Raw genomic sequence first — 14,210 nt, 5'->3', positions numbered from 1 at the left:
GTGACACAGCAAGACTCCATCTCAAAAAAAAAAAAAAAAAAAAGAAAAAAGAGCATTAAATATATGACATCTTTAAAACTATGTGGATTTAGAACTGAGGTATCTTCTTTGTTACCTGAGGAGGGAAACATGCTTATGGGGCTAATGTCATTTTAATCTTGGGGTAGGTCTGTCTGTCTTCTGGGGGGTAGGGGAGAGTGAAAATTTTCTCTGCCGTAGGTGAAGACCTCTAGTCTTTATTTTCAACTCATTTGCCTCATGCTATTGTTCAAGAATCATCTTTTCTATTCAAGTAAGCTATATCATACTGATCTTTTTTTTAACCTTATTTATTATTTTTTATTTTTGAGATGGAGTCTCCCTCTGTCACCCAGGCTGGAGTATAGTGGTGCAATCTCAGTTCACTGCAACCTCTGCCTCCCAGGTTCAAGTGATTCCCCTGCCTCAGCCTCCAGAGTAGCTGGGATTACAGGCGCGCACGACCACACCTAGATAATTTTTGTATTTTTAGTAGAGACAGGGTTTCACCATGTTGTCCAGGCTGGTCTCAAACTCCTGACCTCAGGTGATCCACCCAACTCAGCCTCCCACAGTGCTGGGATTACAGGCATGAGCCACTGCACTCAGCCCTTTTTTTTTTTTAACTTTAAAATCCACTTGTGGCACTTTTGTAAAATACCATCAACCTTGTGTATTAAGCTACTGTTGTGACAGCCATGATAATTTCCCTCTGAAAATGGTTTGGAGACATGAAATAATAAAAATAACTTTTAAAATGCAGTATCACTCTGATTCTATTAGGAAACACGGAAGTCACTGGATTTAAATTATGTCAATACCCTGCGCTTTCTGTCTGTCAGGAGGTGCTGTAACTGTTGGCTAAATGATTATTTTTCATGCTTCCTTTCTCATTTCTGCTTTTTTAGAGATTTTAAATGTCCTTGTTTGTTGGTGAGCAGAATTATTTCCTACCTCATGACCATGAGTCATGACCTTATACTCTTCTTTCAGTATAGGAGAAAGCTTCATTAATTTACTAATGTATTCATTCCACAAGTAGACTTCTGCAATCCTCGTTTACTCATAGACTTTGACAAAAACAAAGAGACCCACAAGCTTTTTGAGTCTTCACAACCCAAAACATGTATTTGAAACTGAAAATTCAATCATTCCATGTTTATAGGCATATTGCTTGATAGAAACATTAAATCATTACCTGAATTTTTTTTTTTTTGAGACGGAGTCTCACTCTGTCAACCAGGCTGGAGTGCAGTGGTGCAGTCTCAACTCACTGCAAGGTCTGCCTCCCGGGTTCAAGCTATTCTCCTGCCTCAGTGTCCTCAGTAGCTGGAATTACAGGCGCCCACCACCACACCTGGCTAATTTTTTTTTTTTTTAATTTTTAATCCAGACGGAGTTTTACCATGGTGGCCATGCTGGTCTCGAACTCCTGACCTCTGGTGATCCACCCGCCTTGGCCTCCCAAAGTGCTGGGATTACAGGCATGAGCCACCACGCCCAGCCTGGATTTTTTTTTTTAATCCAACCCAATTCCATATTTTCCTCTAGAGAGATTGACTCACCAAGCCTATCTCCTTTTCCTGGAAACACAATCAAATTAACTTTCCAGTCACCACTGCGTCTAGGTGTGGCCATATGAGTAGTTCTCCCCAATGGAATGTGGTGAAAACGAGATGCTGTCTCTTAGGAACTAAGGAAGCTGTCTTTCCTCTTCCGACATTTGCTGACTGGTTGATGCCAGATGATCTTGAGACCCTGTGCTGAGGACTGGAGAACTGCAGGAATGGAGCAGTGTCTCTGAATTATCGTGTGGAAGGTCGCTTGTCTAGCCCCTGATGACTGTGAGGTAAGTTGTTAGGGATCTGGGGTTGTCGGATACAGCAGTTAGCAGGCCCTGACTGACATATCCCTCTTATTCTTTAAGTTGAACAAATTAGAGACTGGAGTGTTTTGGGTAGCCTTGCTATACGGCATGGTCAAAGACGGTGCTTCGCAGGTGATTTACAACACTCCTACCATTTACTCTGTCTTCATGTCAAGCAATATAACCTATAATTTCCTAATCTTCAGCAGAATAGGAAAAGGGGCTCAAAGCCACAAACGCACACGCTTCCTTTCAAGGTACTTTTGTTGCTCACCCACAGTGGCGAGTTCACAGGCCTGGCAAGACCTCTCCCTATTTGGGCATTTCGTGAATACAGAAGAACGGGCGCCCTGGTGTGACTCAACATCAGAATCCAAAACATGGCATCTTTACCTAGCCCTTTTCGCTTCTTTTAGATCATTCAATAAACATAATCTGTTTTCTTTCAAAATAACATGGTTATCTAATTCCCTTCATTAGCAGCTAGCAAAAGAGGCCCTGGGCTTCCCGTGACCTAATTCACTGGGTCCCTGAGGTTGTTGCAGGCTTTCCCTCTCACTCTTGGAACAGACACAATCTCACTGCTTTAATGTAAAGTATGGTTTTTCTGTCGAAATGTGCTTCCTGTTTTCTTTATCGTAACTTACAGGCATGATTGCCTGGGTCTTCTCTCATTATTCCCAGCCCACTGCCTCTTCATATTTAGTGGTACTTCTGTCTTACTGTTCCCTGGAAATTTATCTCAGATCATTTCCTTTTGGGTCTATCTCTTCTTTAAGAGAAATAATTTTAAAGTCAAAGCTCCATAACACAGAGATCTACGTCTCTTTCCCACCATCTGTTTTCTGAACCTCCCCTCCTGGTTCAAGCCTCTGCAGGATAATTTGAACACAAACCATTGACTGCCAACTGAAATCGAACAAGATAATGTCCAATTTGCCCTTTTTTCTCTCTGATTTGTCCCAATGTTTACATTTCTCCATCAATCAATGAACAAATCGCTTTGGTACAGTGTGCCAGTAGCTCTGAGAGGAGAACAGAAGAAATACAAGCAAGCTCACCAGTAACTTATGAGGCTCGCTTACCTGAAGCCATTCAAGAATAAGACAGTAGATAACACCAGCCACCTGGTGTATATAGAAAGTGCATTCGGAGGGCCGGGCGCAGTGGCTCACGCCTGTAATCCCAGCACTTTGGGAGGCCGAGGCGGGCGGATCATGAGGTCAGGAGATCGAGACCATCCTGGCTAACATGCTGAAACCCCCATCTCTACTAAAAATACAAAAAAATTAGCTGGGCGTGGTGGCGGGCGCCTGTAGTCCCAGCTACTCAGGAGGCTGAGGCAGGAGAATGGCATGAACCCAGGAGGCGGAGCTTGCAGTGAGCCGAGATCACGCCACTGCACTCCAGCCTGGGTGACAGAGCGAGACTCTGTCTCAAAAAAAAAAAAAAAAAAAAGAAAGTGCATTCAGAATTGCAGAGGCGAGAGATCAATGTGAGCTAGAGCCAAGGAAACATTTAGTAAAGATGGAATTTAGCCCTTAAAGACTGTCAGGCCAGACAGAGCAATAGGAAGTACAAACATTTCATATGTAGAGAATAACATGAATAAAGGCACAAGAGCAAAAATATGAGTAACAGCCTCAGTGGGTCCTATTCGTTATGCACCTATCATGTCCCTTGCACCATGCCGGGCCCTTTGCACTCATACACGATGCTCACAGCAATCCTGAGATTGCGAAGTGGGTATTTTACAAATACAAAAAGTCAGTTTTAGAGAAGTACTAAATGGCAGACTCAGGATTCATGTCTGCACTTCCACTGCGTAGGAAGGTGAGGGTGGTTAAGGAGGTGCCACTCTGGGAGCAGAAGGCAGTCACTGGGGCAGATCAGTGGAGCTACGTTACGGAGATCTGGGATGGTCAATGAGGATGCTGGGCCTCACCTGGTAAGCAACAGGGACTGCCGTAGAAGTTTTAGCACAGAAATAGGATGACCAACTTTAGTCAGACAAAATCTGAGTTCAAGGCCATGTTCTGTGTTAGCTGTGTGACTGGGAACCACAGTTAAACCTGCTGAGATTCTGTTTCCTCCTCTATAAAATGTGTTCAACAGCAATATCAATGTATAGCATTGAAAGGCTTAAATGAGATTTTACTAAAGTACCTGAGATATAGTTAGCATTTACTATATGATAGAAGTTGTTGCTGTTACTACTAGCACTACCACCACCACCACTGCTACCACAACAGTGCTTAAGGATGATAATCTGGAGAAAAACAGCTAACAGATATTTCCTGAAGACATGAAATGAGATGGCATAGATAGATAGATGATAGATAGATAGATAGATAGATAGATAGATAGATGATAGATAGATAGATAGATAGATGATAGATAGATAGGTAGGTAGATAGATAGTTAGAGATATATGCCATTTGGTTATAGATACATAATCAAAACTTGACTCTGGGAGTATAGATGAATAAAGGTGAATTAGAGTCTAGTATAAAGAGAGAAAATCAGAGAATGAGGATTGACACATCTGGGGTGCCCACAGTTGGGGAGCAGGATGCGGGAGAGAGTCAGTGACAGACACAGGGAAAATGCAGAGGAAGAGGTAAGATGGTCACGTAGACCACAGCAGTCAGGTAACAGGAAGGAGTTCCTCAAAAGGCGAGGGAGGACTACTGTGCCCAGGGCTGCTGTGGGGAGAAAAGATTGAGGACTAGGAAAAGGCTGCTGCAGTTGGGGCAGTGACAACATGGAACACAGACTGGGAGGAACCAGGTGGGAATAAAAGACACTGGCCACAGCCACAGGCACTGCCCATTCATCTGAGGTGTAAGTATAGAGAGAGAACTCGGCTGTGGCTTGGAAGTAATAGCAAGACAAAGAAGGAGGCTATTTTTAGTTCTCGGAGAGGCCAACACCGCTGACAATCCTGAGCGAGCTTCAGTTCATCTCTACCCCTTACTATGGCACAACTCCTCACGGACTGGTTCCTGAGCCTGCACCCTCTTAGGGTGCAGGTTAGTCCTGCACTTAGTCTGGCGTCTGTTAACTTGTTTTCTCTTTCAGGTCTCACTGTTGCTAACCCCACTCATCAACTAGATCTGTTTGCCCCCAATCCCACCATTTTGGATGACATCATGGATCCTCTGATCTTTAACAAATCCATCCAAGATTGTCTGTTTCTTCTTCTAAGGTGTCACCAGGAATGAAGATTCTTTCACCTAATTTATTTTTTTCTGGTTTCACACGTGTCTGAAAAAATAATAGCAATTATTATTATTATCATTGTAGGATTCATTTCACTCCTCTCAGACACATTCAAAAAGTCTCTTCATCTCTTCCATCATGATTACGCTCAACTGTTACCCAACTACCCAACTGTATCTTGGAGTTGTGTAATTCCATCATGAGTTGCACTCAACTGTTATCCAACATATCTTGGAGCATGCACCGGGAACAAACTCCCTGACACAGCTCACTTTGCAAGTAATTCTTAGACACACACTTTCTCCACAAAGCCTGTCTAATTGAAGTTCTCTAAATCCCTGCCCCCCTCCCCACCCTGGTTAAGCATAGGACTTCCATGGTTACATCCCATTTATTCCTTTCCCAAACATGCTTCATGCATTTCATCTCCAGTTACAAACATTGTCTGCTAATGAACAATGTAGATAGTTACCATGTTGCATAAATAGTTACTTATTTCCCTTCGTTGTTGGTTTTATCCAATGAACTAGCCCGATCAGCTTCATTTTATGTCACCTTATCTCGTACAGATGAGAAACTGTATGTATTTCCGCCTGTCTAAACTGGAAGTAATGCTAGACCGCAGTATCCCTGCACACTGTCATATTGAAAATGGCACCCTAGAAGTTTTTATGAGTTAATAATGATTGCGATCCCATTCTTATTTTCTACAAGTTCTTCTATTATGGTGGCAATTAAATAGCCTCACTTTCCTTTTACTTTCTGCAAACCTGCTGCAAGTCATCATTAACTTTCTTAATTGGCAGTGGCTCTGAACTGCAGTCTTTCAGAGAGTTCCTGTAAACAGCATCTTTCTTAATACTCATGTCATCATGTTTTTCTCCTTTCCTTGCATTTCATTCTGCCTTTGGGCAGGAACAGCATCATTTCCTGCTCTTCTGGGGTTTCAACACTGACTTCAAAGCACCCTTGCTCATCTCACTGGGAGACTCTGCAGCCAAGCAGAGATTTGCATAAAGCCCACCCACCCTTCACCAGCACAGGATACACAGACGTAACTGCAGGGACTCTTGGTGACTAGTCTCCGTGGTGCACACTCTCCACCCTACCACCAAAAGGTCCCCAGTACCCTGAAAGGAACTACGTACTCAAATATCACCTCAAGTAAGATGAGGTCTTTCTGAGAGAAAGGAGATGTTGACGCTGTACGGTAGGAGAAAGCATAGGAGAGGATTAATATGAAATGCAACTATAGCTTCTTATGCTTTCTAAAGCGGGGGGATGATTCGATGATTTCTGACTGGTCACAGCTATGTATCAATTGAGGTTATAATACTAATTTGAATTGCAAATCTCTGAAAAGAAGGGGATAGAGCTAAGGAGGTAAAATTTAACAGGGTGAGTCCTGAATTCAGATTTAAACAAACTCCACAAGTACAAGAAGGCAGAGGCTGGCAACGGTACTTGCTGTGATGTTTAGTTGGCTACTGGTCAGTCTGAGACAGCAGTGGGTGTGATCATGTAGCAGCTACGGAAAGCTTTATGCTGCATTTAATAATAGTAGTCATATTTTAAAGCGTGTTTCAGTTATGAATGCATTCTGACCAGAAAAGTAACTTGCACTAGCTTAACGGTCAAATAGCAAGAAGCATGGAGAAGTGGCCGCTCACTGTGCTTCAGCAGCTCAACAGCGTCTCTACTCTCTTAGCCTCTTCCTCCTGCTTGCCACCTCTCAGTCACAAGACGGCTGCTGCAACTCAGGCTCATGTCCCAATTCAAGGCAGCGAGAAGGCCATGGAGTGGCACCTGCCAGGTATGTCCCTTTCCCAGGCATCCCCAGCAGATTTCTCACTGTCTGAAACTGCATCCCATGGCGTTCTTAGGTGTGAGGCTGGCCTGGAGAGTCAACGCTTGGGTTTTCCAGTACCTGCATGGGACATGGGCAAGAGGGAAGGGAGTTGGGATTAGGAAACCAGTGGTGCCAGCCCTTTACTTGTATCATATCTGATCCCCACAGCAACCCTGAAGAGTAGCTATTTGTCATCCTTATTGAGTAAATGAAGAAAATCAGAACCAGCAACATCAAGAGAAAATGAGGAAAGACATACATTAGTAAATAATAAAGCCAGGGTTCCAATTCAGATCAGGTTGAATCCAAAATTCCTCTCCCTGCCATTATAACGCATCATAGCGTTCAGGTCATGTGGGTCTGGGAAGGATGAATCATATTCGACTATCCCAGCACATTTTTGGCCATTTTTTAAAAACTAAAGTATAACATACATCTTGTTAATACTGACATCTCGAGAATATTAAATCTTCCAATCCATGACCATAGACTGTTTTTACATTTATTTGGTTTCTTCTTTGATTTATTTCAACAAAGCTTTGTAGTTTTCACAGCATAAGTTTTGTACATCTTTGTTAAATTTACTTCTAAGTATTTTAGAATTTTTATCTTAAGTGAAATTACTTTCTTAATTTCATTTTCGGTTTGCTCATTGCTACTATATACAATTAATATTTGTACATTGCTCTTAATCCTGTAACCTTGCCAGACCTTATTCATTTTAAGTTTGTTCTTTGAATGTGTGAAACATTCAAAAGATTTTAAAAGCCAGAACTATACACAAAGGTATTGTCCTTGTAATTTTATGTCTGATTGGAAGAATTCTCCACAGACTAGCTTCTGGTGATGTACTTTTCAAACCTTGTTTTTCTCCACTACCCATACATTTTCATGCGAATTCTGGTTACTAGAAGATACAGTTATACCACAGTATGACCTCTGGTCCTGGAGTTTGGCGTCACAATGCTGTTTGAGTTAGTCAGTAAGCCATAGGAGTATTCCTGGAAGTCATTTCTACACTGGGGTGCCCAGTAATAACTTAACCATATGTTGAAGTTACTGAAAACCACATCATTATAACCTACTCCACCAAAACTAAATATTGCTATAACTCAATTTCCCCTTAACTGGGTCTCCAAAATGCCCAGTAACACCTGACACAAGGGGAAATGTGATGGAGGGGAGGCTGAAGTGAAGGTACAGCAGACTTAACTAGTTGTAGTGAAGATACTTTACCTCTGAACATTTACGAAACATATGACCATGTGAACACAATTCTGGGTCCCCTTTGGGGCCTTGGAAGAAGGTGTCAGTGCTAGTGAGGGGCTCTAAAAGTGAAAACTTCATTAAATTCATTGCAAATCCACCTTTCTACTCCAATTCTCTGAGTTGTATTCCTTTATTTGCAAAATACAAATAATACTTGCTTTGCCTATTTGAAAGGTTATTGTGATATATAATGAAATTTGTGTTTTTTTAAAACTTTATATTATTATTTAATGCCTGATTAGAGTTTTCGTGTATTTCGTGCGTTACAGTTTTACATGTATTTTCCAAAATTGGCTACAATAATATCTCCCTTCTCACGTTCTCTTCTTATGATGACTTTGACACTCCTCCACTGAGAGGAGTCTTTGCTCTCTCTCTTTGAATTTGGATGTTGTCTTGTGACCGCAGCAGAAGTGATACTATGACTCCAAAAGCTACGTCATAAGTGGCAATACAGCTTTCACCTGGCTCTCTTGAAATCAAACTGCTGTGAGGAAGTTCAAGCCATAGAGAAGCCCACAAAAGGAACAGACAGCTACCTCCAACTTTCCAGCCATGTGAGGGAGCCACTTTGAAAGTGGTCTCTCCGGGTCCCATTAAGCTGACAGGGTGGAACACAGACAAGCTGTAGATCCACGAGCAAAAGAAACGACTATTGTTGTTTTAAGCCTTTAGATTTTGGAGTGGTGTATTATGCAGCAACTGAGAACTGATACACCATCCCAGCTTTCCAGTGAAACCTGTCTCCACTCACGTCAAAATGAGCTTCCCCCTGTTCTGCAGTACATTTTGCAATTCCCCACCACTATGCCTTTCTCATGTCATCTCTTCCAGAATGTTTTCTGCCCAGTGAAATACGACTTATCCTTAAAGGCCTCTCTCAAATGCCACTTCCTCTCTGAAGCTTCTCTCACTGCTCCCGCCAGTTTTCCTATCTCCCTCTTCTGAAATCTTGGAGACCTTTGATTCTATCATTTATACAGTACTTATTGCCAGGATTGAGATTTAGGATACTTATCAACTGACCCGGAAGGGAAGCTTCCTGGATTACCAGCCCTGGGAGCACCCTCTGCCTTGCGGCAAAGTTGGTTCCACACCTTTTCAGCTCCTCTTCCAGCCTAGAAACACCTTAAGGGCAGGGTGCCTCATATATTTTTCCTCCATGCACAACATAGGTTTCTGCACATAATAAACTTCATATACCATCATCATTATTATTATTACTATTATTATTATTTTTGAGTCGAAGTCTCACTCTTGTCCCCCAGGCTGGAGTGCAATGATGCAATCTCGGCTCACTGCAACCTCCGCCTCCTGGGTTCAAGTGATTCTCCTGCCCCAGCCTCCTGAGTAGCTGGGACTACAGGCACATGCCACCACACCCAGCTAATTTTTGTATTTTTAGTAGAGACAGAGTTTCACCGTGTTGGCCAGGCTGGTCTCGAACTCCTGACCTCAGGTGATCCACCCACCTCGGCCTCCCAAAGTGCTGGGATTACAGGTGTGAGGCGCCCAGCCCATACATTATTTTATAAATAATTTGTTGGGACTTAAAGATGGAGAGATAATACTCAGGGGAGAAAGAAGATTAAACTTTTAAAACTATAAATTACTGAGAAATAAGATCATTTTTCTCAAACCAGGATTCTGAAGTCACAGTATTTTTGATCTGGCAGCTTAGAGAGCATTTAATTGGATCTCACAATTTTTTTTTTTTTTTTTGAGATGGAGTTTTTCTCTCGTTGCCCAGGCTGGAGTGCAGTGGTGCAATCTCAGCTCACTGCAACCTCTGCCTCCCGGGTTCAAGCGATTCTTCTGCCTCGGCCTCCCAAGTAGCTGGGATTACAGGCACGGGCCACCACGCCCGGCTGATTTTTATATTTTTAGTAGAGACGGGGTTTCACTATGTTGGCCAGGCTGGTCTTGAACTCCTGACCTCGTGATCCGCTCTCCTCGGCCTCCCAAAGTGCTGGGATTACAGGCACAAGCCACCGCACCCGGTGATTCTTACATTTTTGTGGGCAAAAGAATGCCTTGAGGAAGATGGGGGAGGGGCACACAGGTTCTGGAGTCCCCTTCCAGGCATTCTGAATGGGCAGATCTGGGTGGGCTGATGCAAGTCGCCTCCTTAACAAGCTGCCCACGTGGCGCTGATGTGGGTAGTCTGAGGCCCACGGTGTCAGAAGCCCAGATTTAGTCAGGCTCCTGAATGGTGACTGCTTTGTCCCCTCCTGCTGGAGTCAAGTGTCCTCTGAACTGGCCATGGAGCAGAAGAGGTTGCATGGCCAGAAGGAAAGGAAAACTGGTAAGGAGAGCCACAGCTTTGGGGCTGGATTGGAAGGAGAAATCACTGCCTTTCATCCTTGGGTGGTGGTAAAAGCACGTCTTCCTTCGGGGCTGTCCTCAGGTGGGGTGATCTGCTTCTTCACAGTCAGTCATTGTTAATGGTGTGAATCCCTCAGCTCTGGTTGGGCCTCCACCCTCGGCTACCTGGTTCCCACCAGTCCCACGTCTAATTTCATTTGCTCACAGCCCCAGGGCCATGCTGAGGTTCTAACGCTAGATCATCTACTGCCACCCCTTTTTCCTGCATAAAATTTACCTTGTTCTGAAACCTTCATCTGTTTAAAAATAAACCCACGAAGTCTTTCCGGTTTATTTTTCCAGCTCCCGTCTCCCCATCCCCTAGAATCGTTGACAAAATGAGTGAATCTGCCCTGGGATCTGGGTCTCTGGATGAGGCCTTGGAGCCACTGCCTCTTCCTGTGAGCTCACGCGTCATCGCTAACAGGTTGCTCCACAGCCTTTCGGATCTCAAAATTTCCCTAACACAAAACCCAAGCGGCCAGGCATGGTGACTCACGCCTGTAATCCCAGGACTTTGGGAGGCCGAGGCAGGTGGATCACTTGAGGTCAGGAGTTCGAGACCAGCCTGACCAACATGGAGAAACCCCATCTCTACTAAAAATACAAAATTAGTCGGGTCTGGTGGCACTTGCCTGTAATCCCACGTACTTGGGAGGCTAAGGCAGGAGAATTGCTTGAACCCTGGGGGTGGAGGTTGTGGTGAGCCGAGATTGCACCACTCTACTCCAGTCTGGGCGACAGAGAGAGATTCCATCTTAAAAGAAAAAAAAAAAAAAAGACCAAAAGACTTCCGGGAACTAAAACACCTCGGCCCTTTCATCGCCAGTGTCTTCATCTTACAAGCAGAAAAGGAAAAAAAGCAGTGGGAAGCAGTAAGAAACTACTGCTGACTCACTATGAATTACTGCTGACTTTGAATTATTTAGCAGCTGCAGAATAGCCATCTTTTGTTTAAAAAAATACGGTTTTCTGAAATGCTTTTAATTTTTTTATTTTTATAAATACCTGCCCAGAACAGTCAAGACAACTGACATCTGCTAAGTGACTGAGACCCTGTGGAATTTGTATACTGGCATGGTGTGCATTTTCGTGCAAGTATAATCACAGAGACAGACACATCTCTATCATTGCCACGGACTGCTTATAGCAAAATTCCAGAGCTCCTGTCATCGGTCTTTAATAGTTGTGCTTTGTTGCTTTTGTTACCACGTGTGCATTTGTGTCAACATTATACAAAGCACTCCTTATCACAAGAGCTAGTTTCACTCTACAACCATACTGTAAGACAGGTATTATTTTAAGATCAAGAAACCAAGGCTCTGAGAGGTTTAGTGACTCACCTAAGATCATGAACTAATAATAAGTGATGGATCAGGGACTTGACCCGGGACATTGATGCCAATTCCGGGGCACCTTCCACCGTGTCATATGGCACTTGCTCTACATATGTGCCAGGCAGCACCCGCATGGCTTTTCCTCATGAAACAACGTGGACCCAGGCCTACACAGCAGTTGTGAGAAAGTGCCTCCAGTTGGGAGCACATCTGGCCCAGGGCACCAGCTGCCACTCTATGCTCTGAATCCAACCTGGCCTGTGCTGAGGCCCCTCTTTCCATGGGCTGCTCCACACCCATGATGGGGCATGGCAGAGGCACTAGGCAGTCCCCTTCCTGAGAGACATGGGGTTCCTCTGCCTAGAATATTGTCTCAGCACTTCTCTTCTGCCTTGCTGAAATTTCCCTGGAGCCAAGGAGGCCTCTATACAACCTTTCCTCTCCTTCGTTTGGAGTCAGACTTGCATTGCAGTCCAATGGTCATCCCACTTTTCTCCAGCTCCCTGATAAAATCTATGGCCTCTGCTTCTTGGAGGACCCAGATTATCACAGCTTATCTCATTCCTTTGCAGCAGATGCCCCTTCAGGCCATCTCTCCAGGCTCAGGAACCTAAAGAAGAATCTGCCCAGATGTGGTGGCTCACACCTGTGATCCCAGCACTTTGGGAGGCTGAGGCAAGAGGATCACTTGAGCCCAGGAGTTGGAGACCAACGTAGGCAATACAGCAAGACTCCCATCTCTACAAAAAAAAGAAAAAAAGAAAGAAAGAAAAGAAATTAGCTGGCTGTGGTGCTGCACATCTGTAATACCAGCTACTCTAGAGGCTGAGGCTGGAGGATCACTTGAGCCCAGGAGTGAGCTATGGCCACACCATTGCACTTCAGCCTCAGTGACAGAGCAAGGCCCTGCCTCAAAAAATTAAAAAAAGAATAAGATAAAATAAATAATACAGGAGAACCTAGTGCTCAGGTTCTCTAGTGAAAAGGAAGGCAAAAGATAGAAAGGTCAGACAAACTTAAACATGCATGCCAAGATTGGCCTGGGTCCGCCCGTAGACACGGAGGAATCTTCTGGTGGAAAGTTAGGCAGGGAAACAGCCACTGCTAGCAGCATGTTTGCCTGGGCAGCTTGTGATGGTCGGGAGGAGGTGGTTGTTCCTCAGCAGCGGTGCTTCCGATGAAGCCCCATGTTGCAGCGGAAGACAAGCCATTCCTGTCTGACCTTCTGTACTGCGCCTCGGCTTCCAAAAGCTGCTATCGTCAAGACCCATTTTTGTTCACCTTTAAACTGCTTGTTATGGGGAGGAGCCAGCCAGCCATGACGCATACTTGTTACGGAAAGAAATGCTCATATTGAGCTCTCCTGATGAGAAGAGAGAGCATTCATCATTGTCTGTGTCTGTCATTCGAAAAAGGAACCAATATCAAAAGTCCCACACATTCTCCTCTCGTGAGTCACAGAGTAAGCCTCCCATTCTTGAGCTCGTTCATTCCCCAAACACATTCTGATCTCTCCTGTGCCCAGGCGGTGGGATTCAGAGAAGAAATGCTGCCTAATAGTCAGCACCCAGTGCCAGGGAAACAGGACAAGGGGAGTTGTCGGGGGAGACACCAGGATTGAAGTTGCTTTTACTAAAAAACATTTTTTTTTACCTTGTTAACAAACATATTTACCATGGTACATGGTGGCAATGCTCTCAGTTTTAAAACACAGCAATTATCTTCCAATGGTCACTAATTAATCCAGGTGTGGCTAGGAACAGCTGGATACTGATCTGTGTGATGATGGCACCTCTATCATCAGGCTGCCATTGCTGGCACTTTGGGCAAGGTGGACTGGGGTTCTGCTCTGGGGCTGTGTGCCCAAGGTTTACACCTCACTATTTTACAGCACGCTGGAGCTCCCAACAGTCCCCAAAGGTCCGGAGATCACCAATGGGCAGGAAAGAGGGGGGATGGTTTAGACATCGAGGAGCCAAGTTCTACAGCATCCTCTAGATCTGGGCTATCGAGCACTTGAAAAGTGGCTAAGTCTGAATTGAGATGTGCTGTGTGTAAGAGACACAACAGATTTTGAAGACAGTATGAGAAAAAGAACATAAAATATCTCAGTAATTTTATATTGATTACATGTTGAAATGGTACTAATTTTTGATATATTGGGTTAAATAAAATAGATTATTAAAATTAACTCCACCTCTTTCTTTTGACCTTTTCAACGTGGCCATTAGAAAATTTCAGCTTATGTAGTAGGCTCACTTTCTACTGCACAGCCCTGGATGTC

At 44.1% G+C, this 14,210-nt stretch overlaps 1 long non-coding RNA gene across 1 annotated transcript; it reads left to right on the top strand.

The window, feature by feature from the left end:
* The first annotated feature begins 1,682 nt into the window (after positions 1-1,682).
* LOC100588187 lies at positions 1,683-14,117 on the top strand. Its single transcript, XR_001116089.2, has 3 exons — positions 1,683-1,867; positions 6,816-6,920; positions 12,499-14,117. It is a non-coding gene; the product is annotated as an uncharacterized LOC100588187 (long non-coding RNA).
* Positions 14,118-14,210: the final 93 nt, after the last annotated feature.

Source organism: Nomascus leucogenys, chromosome 7b (assembly GCF_006542625.1).
Source record: "Nomascus leucogenys isolate Asia chromosome 7b, Asia_NLE_v1, whole genome shotgun sequence".
Classification (NCBI taxonomy): Eukaryota; Metazoa; Chordata; class Mammalia; order Primates; family Hylobatidae; genus Nomascus; species Nomascus leucogenys.
Note: the sequence above shows the minus strand (reverse complement) of the source record. Positions and strands in the feature narration are given on the sequence as shown.